General features: G+C 38.0%; 1 long non-coding RNA gene across 4 annotated transcripts; it reads right to left on the bottom strand.

Moving 5' to 3' along the window:
• Positions 1-250: 250 nt before the first annotated feature.
• LOC116575301 lies at positions 251-17235 on the bottom strand. Of its 4 annotated transcripts, none has more exons than XR_004279697.1 (4): positions 16709-17234; positions 6693-6816; positions 3877-3990; positions 251-739 (listed from the first exon to the last, which is right to left on the bottom strand). It is a non-coding gene; the product is annotated as an uncharacterized LOC116575301 (long non-coding RNA). The 4 variants fall into 4 exon arrangements; XR_004279698.1 differs by lacking the exon at positions 251-739 and adding an exon at positions 3618-3775 and having other exon boundaries at positions 16709-17235; XR_004279695.1 differs by lacking the exon at positions 251-739 and having other exon boundaries at positions 3618-3990; positions 16709-17182.
• Positions 17236-17453: the final 218 nt, after the last annotated feature.

The following is a 17453-nucleotide window of genomic DNA, read 5'->3' as shown; positions in this document are numbered from 1 at the left end:
TTCTTTTGTAAGTGTTCTGTAGTTTTTAAAGTACAGATCCTTTACCTCTTTGGTTAGGTTTATTCTTAGGTATCTTATAGTTTTTGGTGCAATTGTAAATGGGACTGATTCCTTAATTTCTCTTTCTTCAGTCACATTGTTAGTGTATAGAAATGCAACTTATTTCTGTGCACCGATTTTTTTATCCTCCTACATTGCTGAATTGCTGTTTGAGTTCTAGCCATTTTAGGGTGAAGTCTTTTGAGTATTCCACATAAAGTATCGTGTCATGTATGAAGATTGAGAGTTTGACTTCTTCTCTGCCAATTTGAATGCTTTTTATTTCTTTATTTTGATGAAGCTCAATTTATCTGTTTTTCCTCTTGTTGCCTATGTTTTGAGGTCATATCTAAAAATCCACTGCCACAACTGAGTTCATGAAGATTTACCACTGTTTTCTTCTAAGAACTCCATAGTTTTAGTTCTTACACTCACATATTTTTATCCATTTTGAGTTAATTTTTATATAGTGTGAGTTAAGAATCCATAAGCCATCCATGTGACTATATTAAATTATCCCAGATTAATTTATTAAAAACACTATTCTTTTCCCTTTGAATGGTCTTGGCATCTTTGTCAAAAACTAATTGTCCATAGACACCTAGACACACAACTCTTATTGAAGTCATGAGAAAGAATAGACTGGGACTCATATAAATTGTATGGAGAAAATTGGTGCCTCTTTTCAGTAAATCCTTTCCTAGAACACAAAAATGGGGGAATATATTAACTAACCTCTGTTTTCCAGGTATACAGATCTCAGAAAAAGTCCAAAATTGTCAATCCCTCCTTTTGTTCAACATGAAGGAATATGATAGGCTTCTGAACAATAATATGTTTTGCCATCTGGGCTGATTTTACTTCAGGTAAATGACTATATTCTAAAGAACAATCTTCTTAAATCCCTAATAGCATGTCCTGCTTAACCTCATTTCAGTTGAGGAATTGTCCCTCCACAAATAATATTTGCTCAGACTTCTCAATGGGATCTCTAATACATTGTACATCTGCAAGGTACAGAAGGATTCCTAACTGAAGTAAGACAATCACGTTGTTGGCATTCTTTTAGGAACAGGAGAGTGACATGTTTCAGGTTGTTTCAGGGATGAAAAATAATGTGAGAGGAGAGAGTAACAGAATCTCTTAAGAGATTAACCAGTTGGCTGAAAAGTGCTGCATGTTCTCAGTCAATAGTAATGTCTGTGTTGCATGAGGGACCATGAGGTTAAATAAAGAGCTTAGAACTATTTCAGCAGAAGCATCAATAAGTTTTTCCATGACACTGATTACCTTAAGTCAAGGGGGAAAAACCTTTACAACTGGGTCAAGGGTGAGTCAGTAGTAAGCAACTGGTTTTTGATGACACCCAAGAAATTGAGTTGAAACCTGAAGGGCTTGTTCAAATTGTTGTTGCACAATTCGATGGAATGGCTTTTGTAGTTAGGAGTGCCTAAGGAAGGAGACTATTATTAGGCCTTATTTAGATTACAGAAAACCTGTTGTATTTGTGCTCCCAGATCAGAGTCTCTTACTGAAGACTTAGACAATTCATAAAGAAGTGTTGGAATCACAGAAAAGTTTGTTACTCATTGCCTTCATTTTCCAGTTAAGCCTAGAGGTTCTCCCAGTTGCCACCTTGAAAGAGGTCTAGAATATTTGGACAGTCTATTTTCAACATTTTGAGGAACCTCCATGCTGTTTTCCAGAGTGGCTGCACCAGCTTGCATTCCCACCAACAGTGTAGGAGGGTTCCCCTTTCTCCGCATCCTCGCCAGCATCCGTCATTTCCTGACTTGTTTATTTTAGCCATTCTGACTGGTGTGAGGTGATATCTCATTGTGGTTTTGATTTGTATTTCCCTGATGCCGAGTGATATGGAGCACTTTTTCATGTGTCTGTTGGCCATCTGGATGTCTTCTTTGCAGAAATGTCTGTTCATGTCCTCTGCCCATTTCTTGATTGGATTATTTGTTCTTTGGGTGTTGAGTTTGCTAAGTTCTTTATAGATTCTGGACACTAGTCCTTTATCTGATATGTCATTTGCAAATATCTTCTCCCATTCTGTCAGTTGTCTTTTGATTTTGTTAACTGTTTCCTTTGCTGTGCAAAAGCTTTTGATCTTGATGAAATCCCAATAGTTCATTTTTGCCCTTGCTTCCCTTGCCTTTTGCGTTGTTCCTAGGAAGATGTTGCTGCGGTTGAGGTCAAAGAGGTTGCTGCCTGTGTTCTCCTCAAGGATTTTGATGGATTCCTTTCGCACATTGAGGTCCTTCATCCATTTTGAGTCTATTTTTGTGTGTGGTGTAAGGAAATGGTCCAATTTCATTTTTCTGCATGTGGCTGTCCAATTTTCCCAGCACCATTTATTGAAGAGGCTGTCTTTTTGCCATTGGACATTCTTTCCTGCTTTGTCGAAGATTAGTTGACCATAGAGTTGAGGGTCTATTTCTGGGCTCTCTATTCTGTTCCATTGATCTATGTGTCTGTTTTTGTGCCAGTACCATGCTGTCTTGATGACGACAGCTTTGTAATAGAGCTTGAAGTCCGGAATTGTGATGCCACCAACGTTGGCTTTCTTTTTCAATATCCCTTTGGCTATTCGAGGTCTTTTCTGGTTCCATATAAATTTTAGCATTATTTGTTCCATTTCTTTGAAAAAGATGGATGGTACTTTGATAGGAATTGCATTAAATGTGTAGATTGCTTTAGGTAGCATAGACATTTTCACAATATTTATTCTTCCAATCCAGGAGCATGGAACATTTTTCCATTTCTTTGTGTCTTCCTCAATTTCTTTCATGAGTACTTTATAGTTTTCTGAGTATAGATTCTGTGTCTCTTTGGTTAGGTTTATTCCTAGGTATCTTATGGTTTTGGGTGCAATTGTAAATGGGATTGACTCCTTAATTTCTCTTTCTTCTGTCTTGCTGTTGGTGTAGAGAAATGCAACTGATTTCTGTGCATTGATTTTATATCCTGACACTTTACTGAATTCCTGTATAAGTTCTAGCAGTTTTGGAGTGGAGTCTTTTGGGTTTTCCACATATAGTATCATATCATCTGCGAAGAGTGATAATTTGACTTCTTCTTTGCCGATTTGGATGCCTTTAATTTCCTTTTGTTGTCTGATTGCTGAGGCTAGGACCTCTAGTACTATGTTGAATAGCAGTGGTGATAATGGACATCCCTGCCGTGTTCCTGACCTTAGTGGAAAAGCTTTCAGTTTTTCTCCATTGAGAATGATATTTGCGGTGGGTTTTTCATAGATGGCTTTGATGATATTGAGGTATGTGCCCTCTATCCCTACACTTTGAAGAGTTTTGATCAGGAATGGATGCTGTACTTTGTCAAATGCTTTTTCAGCATCTATTGAGAGTATCATATGGTTCTTGTTCTTTCTTTTATTGATGTGTTGTATCACATTGACTGATTTGCGGATGTTGAACCAACCTTGCAGCCCTGGAATAAATCCCACTTGGTCGTGGTGAATAATCCTTTTAATGTACTGTTGAATCCTATTGGCTAGTATTTTGTTGAGTATTTTCGCATCTGTGTTCATCAAGGATATCGGACAGTCTTTAATCTATCAGGAAAATATTTCCTTCCTTAGATAGGTCATTTCCTAAATAAAGGATTGTGTTGTGAGACATTTGTAATTTATCTTTTGAAGAATCATGTTCTTTTCCTATTAAGGCTGAGAATAAGCAAATGATCTTTTTTACAACTTCCTTGTTCCCTGAACAAAATAAGAGATTATATTATATTACATTATATTATATTATTAATCAGAACTGAATCACAAGAGAAATTTGCATCTTATAAGTCGTGATTAAAGACCTGAGAAAAACAGTACACGGCTTCAGGGTACCCCTGAGGCATGACTGCCCAGGGATGTTATTCTCCTTTGTGGAAGGTAAAAAAGTGTTGACTTTCTTGGTCCTCTTAGGTATGCTGAAAAAGACAAGGCAAAGATCCACTACAGTGAAGCAAGTGACTGTAAGCATAATAGATGACAGGATGGTATCTGAATTACGTACTACAAAGAAACAAAAGATCACAATTTTGTTGATGGTTTTGAAGTCTTCAACAATTTACATTTTCATCCATTTGGCAAAATGTGAGTGTTACAAGGGCTACTATAAACTATGAGAAGATCTTTGAATATAGGGTTTTTAAAGATAGGCTTGAGCTCTTCCTTTGTGTTTGGCCTCAAAGAATATTGGGAAAGCTTGGGTGATGGTTTGGTAAGATCTAGTTGAATTTTAATAGGTTCTCTTACAATTATGTTCCATTTCCAGTGCTGGAAGTTTTAGCCCATAAAGTGTGAAGTATGGTGTCAAGATCTTTATTAGAGGAATGCATTAAATATTATAGAGAAGGCAAAGGTATATCCAGAGTAAAAACAACTGGATTATGAATAAAGGAGCCCTCTCAAATCACAAGAAATTGTTCCTTCCATGTGTAACTGCAAAGGCCATTTGCAAAGCATATATCTCCTTATTAACTTTGCAATTGTGGTATCACAAAGCAAAAAATGAAAGTTTTTCAGTAAAGTATACAAGGGTTACAGTTAAGGACTGAATTATTTAAAATACCTGCTCCTGTGTGCTGTTTTCTCTGAGGAATAGGTTGAGGAATAGGTTGAGTAATGGCAGTACAATTTAACATAGAAAGAGTAGTATCCAGTATCCATCAAGACTTAGTGAGGTTGACCATTTATATTTATAATTCACTTTGTTTACTTAAAAGTAATCCAGAATATTGAATGCATTTTCCTTCCTTATTGATCTAAATTGATGGGTTTGTTTGTTTGTTTGTTTTGCTAGGATGAAACAATTTTTCTTCCCCAGTGTCCCTTCTTTTTACAAAATCTACAAGCGTCCTTATCAATAGGTGGCTGGTTGAGAAGTGGTCTGCTTAGCTATTTGATCTTTAGGGCCACAAGTTTAAGTCTTGTCTCATTTTCATCATAAAACTATTTCAAAATGTTATGTCAGATGTTTTGGTTCAGATAATGAGGCTATTTCCTATTCTAATTCCTTTGAATTAGGTGCCCAGTTTCATGTTCAGCTCAATTGGCAAAATGAGATCAAGGGCTGCTGTTCAATCAGCATCTTCACACCTACAACTTTTTGGGAAGATATAGTTTAGTCTATCCTAAAAAATATATCCATCATTTCATCTTTAATTTATTGCATGACTAAATGATGGTCCAATCAATGTTTATTAGAAACGTTTCATGTATGGTTCAGGAGACTTTGCCCTGCTTCGGGAACTTCTCTTTAAGTCCCGAGCTTATTGTGGAAAGAAGGATCCTATAGGTCCCATTCTGGGTAGGTCCAATCAGCTTTGCCACACAGGATTCAGCATCTGAGCTTACAACCAACCATGTGTACAAGTTGCTATAGGTCAAGAAACTCTGGGTCATATGCACCAAAAAGAATTCTAAATTATTTTATGAGTATTTGCTGGTCTTGTCTAGGTTTAGATCAATCTTTTTAGCTCATAATTCTGCTTGAGTCCAAGGTTTAGATTCTGTAGTTCCCTGCATACCTAGTATATGGGAAGGATGGATTTTTAAAGGCAACAGACTTTGGTGGTTTTTAGAAGAGTTGAGGAAAGGTAATGGGTCTGGATAAGGGGAAGCAGATAGAGGGCCTGACAGAGTTGTGGAAAGAAAGAGTTTGGAAGGATAAGAGGGAAGAGGGAGAACAAGATATAGGGAAAAAGCTGAAGGACAAAGAAGACGAGGGCTTGCTAGGGAAATTAGTTTGTTGCTTAAGTTTGTCTAATTCCTCATAACTTTGGTCAAAGAATCTTTTTGTAAAGTAATATTTTATTTAAACTCTCTTTGAAGGCCTCTGCATACCAATCAAAAAATGCTGCCCTTGTGAACTGAGAAATCACATTCCTTTCTTTTCTAAGGAAATTTTCAAAAGAACAATTTTATGGAAGTCAAACGCCTCCCCCAACCTCAAGTGCCCATTAAAGGCTTAAATCATACTTGGGAAAATTATGTCATTTGGAAAGGTAAGTATTAGAGTAAGCACTGTCATAAGGGTAGATATATGAAGCAAAATTTTCCCCAGAAGAGGAAAAAATTGAGGCTTAGATTATCTCACGAGAGCTGGCAGTGCTGGTAGAAATGAAACATTTGTGCAGCTCCTATCTCAAACCCCAAACTCATGATTGGTCACCTCCAAACACAGACTTGACAATCTGTGCCTTCTGGTTCATGGAATACCAGAGAGAATGCTCTTTCTGAATCAAAAAGGAGGTGGAACAAAGCCCTCAAAATTTGAGATGGAAAGAGAACATCATCCAGTTTTACTGGTGACTTTCAATAAAGTTTGTCCTAATGGGCAGTTGTGGTAAAAACAGCAAACTTTTTGGTCTGTGAGGCTGCCATCAACAAAAGTCTTAGAAGACATATGACTGTGTTATATCATATGATTCTCCTTCTTATGACATATAGCACTTTTAGGCAGCACTCCATAAAGCAGTAACACAAATGTAACAAAAAAGGATGAAAAGACCTACCCATTTGCCAAACAAATGGGTGGGCACTGATAACAAAACCTGTGTACCAAACTCAGAAGAATGACCAAAGAGCTCAACAGAAAAGAGTGGAGTTCAGGTCTGTGCTGACTTACCATTCACTGTGGACTTGACAAGCTGCAAGCAGTGAGACATATTAGGTTCTAGGTGCCCAGTTGAAAACTGGAGGCCATGGTGATCATCAGTGCAAACTGTGTCTTGATGGAAACTCCAAAGAAACTGTGGTAATAAATGAAAATCACTGAAATGAACACAAACATTTATTCAGAGCTGGCTATATCAAGCTAGTTACCACCATCACCTGAAATGAGCAGAAACTCAAACACAGGTAAAGTAGTGAAATGCCCTAGAGTGGAAAAAGGAAAGGCTTCAGGTGTGCCCCAATTGGAAGCTATTGGCTTACAGAAGCTCGAGGACTGGGCGCCTGGGTGGCTCAGTGGGTTAAGCCGCTGCCTTCAGCTCAGGTCATGATCTCAGGGTCCTGAGATTGAGCCCCACATCGGGTTCTCTGCTCGGCGGGGAGCCTGCTACCTCCTCTCTATCTCTGCCTGCCTCTCTGCCTACTTGTAATCTCTCTCTGTCAAATAAATAAATAAAATCTTTAAAAAAAAAAAAAAGAAGCTAGAGGACTAACTAGAAGTGGGGCACCCTATATGATTGGTCTAGAGTACATATTTGGTTTTCTATGGTTCATCCTAAGTTAGAAGTATAGGCAAAAATTAGGGCAGCTGTGAAATATTGACCAGATCCTGATTTGGGACTGATTTTAAACAGGTTATATGCCTTATTAGACTAATTGCTATAGAGGCTGCATGTCAGAGCTATATTTCTGTATATGGTCTAACCACTGCTTATTTTTATATTCAGTCTCTTACCATTCATTGAGTTTTTTGGAGCTGAGATGTCAATTGTATTAGTGGTAATGTCCATAGCATTGGTTACTAGTCCAATAAGGATGAATGACCTGAGAATTTCACCAGACATCATTGGTAGTCCAAACAATGGCCTATCCAGGGAAATAACTGGACCATGAATGATCAGCTGGAATAATGAGACTTTCTAGTGTTATGAAAAGTTCTTAGGCTTGAGCTTATAATAACTCTTCAGATCTTGGAGGCAAAAATTTATTACAAGGCAACTTTAGAGTCCCAGTAAATACCTGCCAATCAATTTGTAGCTCCCAGTAATTCCAACTCAAGGATACAGAAAAATTGGAAAGCTTGTTTAGAGGCTAAGATTAATTTTTAGCCAAATATTGAAGGAAACTGGAAGAAATGAAAACTTGGTAAGCATTGACAAGATGTACAAGGTGAGAAAATGCAGTTCAGTTTAGAAGTTAACACCAAACAAGCTTTTGCACAGGAAATGAGAAAGCTTGGTTACCAGACAAGACAAAGTTTGCATATCGACCAGTTCCCTGCAGTTTACAGAGGTGCAAAAGAGCTCAAAGGCAATGAATAGGGTCAGAATCTGATAATCCAGAAGAACATGCTTAGTTTCCCATTGAAACACAAAAGGCTCTTACAGTCCTTCTTCCCCTTTTGATCAAAGACAATCTCAAAGAAAGATTATTCTTGATCATAAAACAAGGCTGCTCTCATTGGACGTGGCCTGGTTGTTTCAATAGATGCAGCAAGAATGACAAGTCACCACATAAATCTCCTATTTGCTTTGCTGGGCATTTTCATAAAGATACCTCAGATTTGACTTTTCAAAGCCTCTTGAGGATAGGAAGCCAAGCCAAAACCTCACCATCATTTTTCACCTGCGGTATCTAGTGATTTGGTGGAAAGCCCTCTCTTCCTGAGGTCCCCCAAATATCCCAAGATTCCTCAGCCCACTCAGAAGTGACCTTCCTTGCTCACCTATGAGGCTGGGAACCCTATGAAGCCAGTTACTAGGCCAGTTTTCCCAAGAGGGACTTTGTAAGCATTGGCCCCATGAAGTCCACCTTAATTCCTGAGAAGTGTGGGCACATCTGATGAAATGAGCATCCTTCTCAACTATGACATTCTAGGCAATGCCAGCCTTGATTGTAGTGTGTCCATTTTGTTCCTATTAACAAGGTGGACAGACTCTTACTGCGTCTTTGCAAATATCTAGAGTGTCACGAAAACAGGCATCCTCAATAAGAGTTCCCCAAATTTCACAGGGTGAGTCAGGGCAGAAAAGATCAGTGTTTCATTTCTGCTTTACAAGAGCACAGTCTAATAAGTTGTTATGAGTGATAGATGGCTTGAGAGAAAAGAGCTTAATGCTTTGTTTTCTGGATGTTCCCTTACATCCAGAAAACAGAGCGTTAAAGCATCACCACTGTTCCAAGCAAGGCCCACGTCCAATCCATTTATTCACTTCATTCAGTTCTTTGTAATTAATTCTTGTTCCACTTGATTTGGGGTTAGTAGTCTCATGAACACATCTGCTTCTTAACTAGACGTCTGGAACTCCTGACTCAGCTCACTGGTAGGATCTCAGAGTTATTGAAGTAATGCCATCAGAATCCTGCACCCAAGAGGACCTGGAATAGTCTTGTTTACCAGACTCTCAGACAGGGATCTGATTTGAGAACATTTGTTGAAGATGGAACACTCTACCTTATAGCTGAGTCCAGGTGACTTCATGGGGTAAAATAAAACATATAAGCTCTCTGTAGATGATGAAAGACCAGAAATGTCTATTGTTTACTCTCTATTGATATTTTTCAAAAGAGAATAATCTGAGGAAAGTTCATTATAAGAATAATAGAATAACAGAATTGACAAACATATCTGATTGTCTCCATAGCATGCAAAACAAAACCAAGTCAATCCAAAAAAGTTTTTGATGAAATATGTGTAAGCATAAAGATTTATGCCTATTTCAAAGAAGAGTAGAAATCACATATAATTTATGAAAGTAGATAAACATAATCTTCACAGAGATAATATAACATATAAATATCCCGAAATGTTAGATACCATATATGCCCAGCATAAAATTAGCATATACCAAGAATATATCAAGATTATCAAGTAAATAGATTTAATACATCTGAAGTAGGTTCTAAACATCAGTAGTAGATTAATAAAATCTAGGATAAATGACCTGAACCTCCAGTAGAGCACAACTGCCTGAAATACACTAGATTCAAGGTAAAAAAATAAAGTTGCAACCAAGTTAATTTTTTTTTCTAAATAACTGAAATTATGAGTGCTAATACAATACTGCTTTTGTCTTATAGGCAAAGCAATACCAAGACTGTGATAAATAGAAACATGTCATGGACAGCAAAAATGTTAACCATTGTCTTGAACATTCCTATACAGAACACAATTGTTTAAATATTTATGTTAGTGACATTTTACCCATACAAATTTAACCTAAGGAAATCTAGGTATTTCTTCTGATTTGAGAATATTTCCCATAACTCATCGTCAGAAACATACAAATAACCATCATTATTCCTAACATTTATACTTTTTACAAAAGAGATTTTTGGGGGACCCTTTGAGAAATCTCAAAAACAATTCTGGGTCCTGACAAGGTTAATCAAGCTTTGAGTTTGATGCAATGTTAAGACAGCAAGGCCCTCAAACCCATGTACAATTTCTGTACTTTATTTGTTCATCTCAAGTGCAGAACACGCCCCACGTGCTTAACCACAAACCAGTAGTTCCTGCCTTGACTTCCTTGTTAGTAAAACAACTGGTGAAGATTAAGTTTCAGGAACCCCCTCCCACATCAGCTTTTACCTCCCCACCTCCTACTCTGCACAGCCACCTATCCCAGGCATCTTTGCATTTAAAAGTTTTGCTCAGGGTAGCCTGGGTGGCTCAGTGGGTTAAGGCCTCTCTGCCTTTGGCTCAGGTCATGATCCCAGGGTCCTGGGATTGAGCTCTGCGTTGGGCTCTCTGCTCGGCGGGGGAGCCTGCTTCCTTCCCTCTCTCTCTGCCTGCCTCTCTGCCTACTTGTGATCTCTCTCTCTCTCTGTCAAATAAATAAAATCTTAAAAAAAAAAAAAAAGTTTTGCTCACCCATCCCTCCCCTGAGACATTTCTGACTTAGTCTTCAAGCATTTTCCTATTATGATACTCTCCTCCTACTACTGCAATAATTCCCTTAAAGAAATCCTCATATTAATATCCAGATTGTATTTCTTTTTCTTTGACAAGGATGATGCTGTGATTCTGTCCCCAGGAATTTGTTTTTCTTCATGCAGGGGTCAATGCCATCTTAGCAGATGCTGGGTCCTTTCCTGGCTTGGAGGTCATGATCCACAGCCTGTGAGTCTAACTCCTGGTACAGTGTTTCAAACACGTGTCTGTTGTAGCGTGGTAAAGATTTGGTTTTATTCTTCATTTTCATCATTTTCCTTCCTTCTACTTCTCTGCCTTCTTCTGGCTTTCCTGGGTATAATTAAAGCCTCTGACTCCCTCCTGAGATAGACATCTTGGGTAAAGATACTTAGACCAACAGGTATTCGTTTCACTGTCATATTACCATTCCTTTCATTGTTCCACACCACACTCTCTTGCCTGTGGGGGATTTGCTTGGACTTTATTCACACTGATTTCACCCAATCTCTTCGAAATGACAAAATTTCACTAAAAAAATAAATAAATAAAATTTTTAAAAAACTTAAAATTTCAATGGCCTCTTCGAGGAATTAAGGATCTTTGCAAATTGGCTCATTCTGAGCTAGGATCTACTTGCTCAGATCATTCTGAGCAAGCAATGACTCCAAGATCGTATCCAAAGAGTGGACTGCTTTTATTGTTTGGTATAAAGAAACAGAGCAATACCTGTTCTGCAAAAAGTTTCAGAGACCACTGCTTCCTTCAAAGACCAGTTCATTTTTTCAGTGTCTTCTAAAATCTCTGCCTTCCCATCACCATCCCTTAACTTCTGCCTCCTTTTTTCCATTCTCAACCTTCACTTCAGCTTCCTAGAATCCTTTGTTCTTCCCCCTTCAATACCTCTACCTCCTCCTCTTCACTAGCCACACCTGCCAGGCCTTCCTTTTCTCATTTATGCTCCTCAACTCCCTGTAGACAGCTGAGGCGTAAGTCCCCTACCACTGTTGGGGCTCTGAGGAGCTCAGTGACACCAAGAGCAAGAAGATGTGGTATATATACACAATGGAATACTATGCAGCCATCAAAAGAAATGAAATCTTGCCATTTGCGACAACATGGATGGAACTAGAGCGTATCATGCTTAGCGAAATAAGTCAAGCAGAGAAAGACAACTATCATATGATCTCCCTGATATGAGGAAGTGGTGATGCAACATGGGGGCTTAAGTGGGTAGGAGAAGAATAAATGAAACAAGATGGGATTGGGAGGGAGACAAACCATAAGTGACTTTTAATCTCACAAAACAAACTGAGGGTTGCTGGGGGGAGGGGGTTTGGGAGAAGGGGGTGGGATTATGGACATTGGGGAGGGTATGTGCTTTGGTGAGTGCTGTGAAGTGTGTAAACCTGGTGATTCACAGACCTGTACCCCTGGGGATAAATATATATGTTTATAAAAAATAAAAAATTAATTAAAAAAAAAAAAGAAAAAAAAAAAAAAAAAAAGCTTGTGCTGAAAAAGCTAACCGGAAACAGGCTGCATGTTTTCAACACTCAGATGGACTTTGGAGATCCCAGATGGCCGCTTGGTTGCTCCTCTGCCCCTCTCCCAAAATGCAGTCCACAGCCTCCATAGGATTACATGTCAGGGCAAAACACATCTTAAGGATCTCCTCCACAAATACTGAGGAAACTTGTTCAGCTCTTGCACTGAGCGAGTTACTTCAATTTGCCCCATCCGCCAAAAATGTAATCTTTGTAAAAATATAAAAGTTTTAGACAAAACATGCCAAACAGAATGATGAATCCTATTTTCAAAGTTAAAAATAGAGCTACCCTATGACCCAGGAATTGTACTTCCCAGCCTCATAGGTGAGCAAGGAAGGTCACTTCTGAGTGGGCTGAGGAATCTTGGGATATTTGGGGGACCTCAGGAAGAGAGGGCTTTCCACCAAATCACTAGATACCGCAGGTGAAAAATGATGGTGAGGTTTTGGCTTGGCTTCCTATCCTCAAGAGGCTTTGAAAAGTCAAATCTGAGGTATCTTTATGAAAATGCCCAGCAAAGCAAATAGGAGATTTATGTGGTGACTTGTCATTCTTGCTGCATCTATTGAAACAACCAGGCCACGTCCAATGAGAGCAGCCTTGTTTTATGATCAAGAATAATCTTTCTTTGAGATTGTCTTTGATCAAAAGGGGAAGAAGGACTGTAAGAGCCTTTTGTGTTTCAATGGGAAACTAAGCATGTTCTTCTGGATTATCAGATTCTGACCCTATTCATTGCCTTTGAGCTCTTTTGCACCTCTGTAAACTGCAGGGAACTGGTCGATATGCAAACTTTGTCTTGTCTGATAGACACTAATTAGCTTCCTTTCCCAGTATGGATAAACTAGTATTGATACCTACTTATAAATCAAATTTGTGTCTGTTAATTTACAGATTGTCAACCTTCATCAAATTTTCAGTTCTTCCTGTTTCCTTCAATATCTGACTACAAATATTTCAAACTAACCTGTCCAACTTTTCTCCCTTGTTCCTGACTTCAAGTCACTGAGAACGAAAACATAATTACCCAGATCCTTATTAGGACTCTAAGTTGCCTTGTAACTGGTCTTCCCCCGCCCCCTCCCCAGGATTTAAAGGAACACTGCACTGGTTCTTGCAGGGACCAGACTTGTCCCTGGAAAAGCAGCCGTCTGAGTCACTAAAAGTCACTAAAAGTAACTCTGAGTCACAGAAAGTCTGGTGAAATGCTCATGTCATGCATGTCCTTACAAGGGAGGTAACCCAGACTTGGACAACATAATCAGCAGGACAGTTCAACTCAGAGAGCAGTGCTGCAAAAACTATTTCATCCACTGATCTGAATTTCACAGGACTAGATAGTCTTAGGGTTCAACCTTGGGGTCTTTATTTTAATACATTCCTTTATATTAACATTTATCTTCTTTATTTTAGGCATCCCATTGAAGGACACTGAAACAACTGATCTTTGCCTACATACCAAACAGATGGTAAACTAGCCTTCCACTAGGGATATCACTAAGAAAATGTAGACGCTGAGGTCTGTTTCACTCAGCCATCTCTTGGAGTTATTCCTCATCTCTGAATTGTCCACAGAGAATGTCTCTGAACCCACCTTGAACAAGGAGAGGGACTGAAAGGCTGATGGAACTTTGTGCTTCACACGAGTTTAGGTTGCTTTGCTGAAGACCACTAGGTCCCAAACCTAGGTACACTTTAGCTTGTTTCCTTCATCTGATGTACAGAATCCCAAGCCCATGTGCCTGAGCACAAACCAAATTTTCTGCCTCAAGTTTTCTGTTTGTACAATATTTGATGCTGTTCATTAAGCTCCAAGTCTCTCCCGCACACCAGCTGTTAACATGACATCATGCTTTTGCTTTCCACAGACAGTTATCCCAAGGTCTCTGCTTACAGAAGCTTCACTCCCACTCCCCTTGCCTGAAACTGTTGTGGCCTGGGCTTTGAGCAACTCTCTGCAATAGTTTCATTCAATAATGTCTTCCCTTACTTGGGTCCAGACTCAACTTTTTTTTTTTTTTCCCCTTGACAACTTCCTTGGCAAGTGATATTTATGATTTGAGCTCTGGAAGGTAAAATATGAAAAGTGTCAAGTTTGAACACTTAATTACATAAGATCATGGACTACTAAGAAAAATAGTTGGTTATCTAGTTAACTAAAATGACAATATAAATTTTAAAGTAGATATAAGAGGTATGTGACTATAAAGACTTCCAGTTCTTTTTAAGTGAAAAGGCTTTGTTCCCTCAAATTATTAAGGAGATGACAAAATCAACAAATACAGAAATTATTCTAATAAGACCCTGAATAGTTATTTTCTAGGCAGATTATTCTCAAGGTAGAGGAAAGTACTTTACAAGCACTTACTAAGAGAACACCAGTATTCCAAGAAAAAATTGTCATTTTAATAAAGTGAAAACCAAATGCTAGTTTTGAAACAGCATATTTGGTACTAACACTCTTACTAAAAATCTTATAAATAAACTCGTAAACCTCCGCCAGCTTTGACTATAAGAAGTAAAATTCCCTTTCCGTGAACCATCTGCAATTTTGTCTCTCCAGACAAGTTTTGTCATAAACTTCTCCCTCTCTCTTTCATTTTGGAATGAGTCATTTTACTTTGGAACAAAGCTTCTCTTGTTTTCCTTAACAAAATACCTTCTGCACGCTTTGCATGTAAAGTTTTTCCTCTCTGTTGCTCTTGCTCCTAATAGAGCCTCATTCACATATATTGATTCTAAGTTTTCACTACAGCTGCTTTTATTGCACCGAGAGGACTAGGAGGTGGTGTAAGAGAAGAGGTATTCCCAGGGCATGTGTCAAAATGGTGAGGCAGATCTTATTAGAGCTACTGCATAGAGAAGAGAGACTTCAGAACAGCCCTGAGTCCCATTCCATACAGCACAGACAACTGGAGATCTGCAGCCAAGGAGCCAAGTGAGGACAGACGAGTGAGGAAAATTACTGAGAGGAACTTGCTTAGATACCAGAGTAGGGGGATTCTTGCTAAACTGGCTTAACAGGATTCTTACTAAAAGCAGACCAAGGACTTACATATCCAGGGCAAGGTACAAGAGCTTGATCATATAACAAGGACAATCAGATATAAAGGGAGGCAGTTGTCACTTAACTAGCTTAGGCTTCTTTGTTAAAATGGGGCTAAGTAGTCCGAGGTGGAGGCCTGATCTAGAAGAAGACTCACGGGAGCCTGACTAAAGTATGGTCAAAGAAGGAGTGTCTGTTAGTAAATAACTGTAAACTGTCTTTCATATACCAGTATTTTCTAGCAGACTAGCAGAGCTTTTCAATATATATCTTATATCTTTTGATAGCCGTCAACATTCCTAATAGTATAGCATCTCAATGTGGCAAAAATGAACATGTCCATTAATAGACCCAAATATACAGCCTGTCTGTATTATATAAAAATAAGAGGCAAAAATATATAAGAATAAAATTGTTATTTAGCAATTAATGTTTTAATGTCTTGTCCTACTTAGATATGATATAGATACATAATGATTGATGAATTAACTCAATTTAGCATCAGTCCAATATTTTAGGTTACCAATTGATTTGGAAACTGTCTTCAAGCTGACATTCTACAAAACATAATTACCTTTGAAATAAAGTTTGTCCACATAATGACTTAATTTGACTAAACACAAGTTTACATTTTTTATAATCTTAAAATATAGTAACTGAAATGATAGCATATCAATTCAGAACCTTCACAAGTTGAGGAAAAATATGCCCAAGTAAAATAAGAATGTACATTTTTATTACATTTAATGTTGACAACTCAAAAGACAAAGCTGTTCTTATTAAACCAACAATATTAAATTAATCTCATTTGCCAAAGTTACCTAAATTATGTAAACTTGAATTCTTAGAACATTTGAGTAACTTGCCTATAAGAAAGTGTTTTGAGCACATTGAAATATTCAAAATTTAATTTTTTCAATATTTGACAAGGTTTAGGAATAGTCTCATTCATATAAGACCTTAGCTCTGTCAATTAGAGCAGAACTTTTAAAAAAAATTTTGTAATCTAATTTAGTAATACCATCTGGAGGTAGAAAAATATTAAATACCTGTAGACACATAAACATACACCTAGATCTAGAAAACTTAGACCTTCAATTCCAAACTTTCAGTCCATACATCAGGGGTAAACCCAGAAATACAAAACTCACTTTCATAGAAAAAAAGTTCTTTCCTTACTAATAGGTATAAATTCTTAATGGATTTGAATTCAAAATGGAGAAAAATGGATAAACAGAAAAGAGTAGCAAACTCGATTTTCCATCATCCTTCATTTAATGAGACAAAATATCAATAAACCATTTAATTCATTTACAGAAATAGCCTAATGGTTTAAACATTAAAAAAAAAAAATCCCACCACTGGAAATCAACTAAAGTACTCAGAAAGAATCAAAATCAAATTCTTACTGTGCTTCCAACAGATAAGAGTTTGGAACATATAGGACCAGGATCAGGACTCACCTTTAGATCTCTGGACTTCCAGCCAGAAATGGAGTACAAAAGGTTCCAAATGGCCTTATGACCTGGCTAGGGTAAATGAAAATCTGAAGATAAGTTCAGATCCTGGGTCATGGCACCAAACTATCTGAGACAAAAACCAGACAAGTTAGGAAACTAATATGATGGAGAATATCGCAAGCAGTATCAACCCCACTCAAAATATCTTTGGAGCTTTTAAATACAAGCTTTTATATGAGGTGGATTACACTGTGGTTTTGCAAGCTGCAAACATAAATTATAGGCTGCAAAACAGGAAATGGATGTTTTTCCCAAATATGGCATACTTCTGAGAGCATAGAGTTTTAATCTCTATTAATCAACCATGAGATAAAGAACAGGAAGCTGAAGGGTCTGTTTTTCCCTATCGGCAGATTCAGACCAAAAGAGAGAGTTTTCTGGGTTTTGTCACACGTGATCAAAAGTCTTGTAACAGAGTTTCAACCAGAAGAAATAGCAAAAGAAGTGAAATTTCTAATCACCCCTGAAGCAAGGCTAAGTCATGTCTCCTTCCTCAACTTTGCACTCCCTTATGCATGAAGTGCACTTAATTTCCATGCCCCCCACACACCCCTCCTTACACATAGCCTCTCTTCCCCTCTTAACACATCTACCAACATCTCTCCATCTCCACTGATGCCAGCCTAATCACTCTATCACTTGATCCTTCCAAAGCCACTGTACCACCTCCTAATTGATCTCCTGCCTT

Source organism: Mustela erminea, chromosome 16 (assembly GCF_009829155.1).
Source record: "Mustela erminea isolate mMusErm1 chromosome 16, mMusErm1.Pri, whole genome shotgun sequence".
Lineage (NCBI taxonomy): Eukaryota > Metazoa > Chordata > Mammalia > Carnivora > Mustelidae > Mustela > Mustela erminea.
The sequence above is the reverse complement of the archived record's forward strand: the minus strand, read 5'-3'. Positions and strand labels throughout refer to the sequence as shown.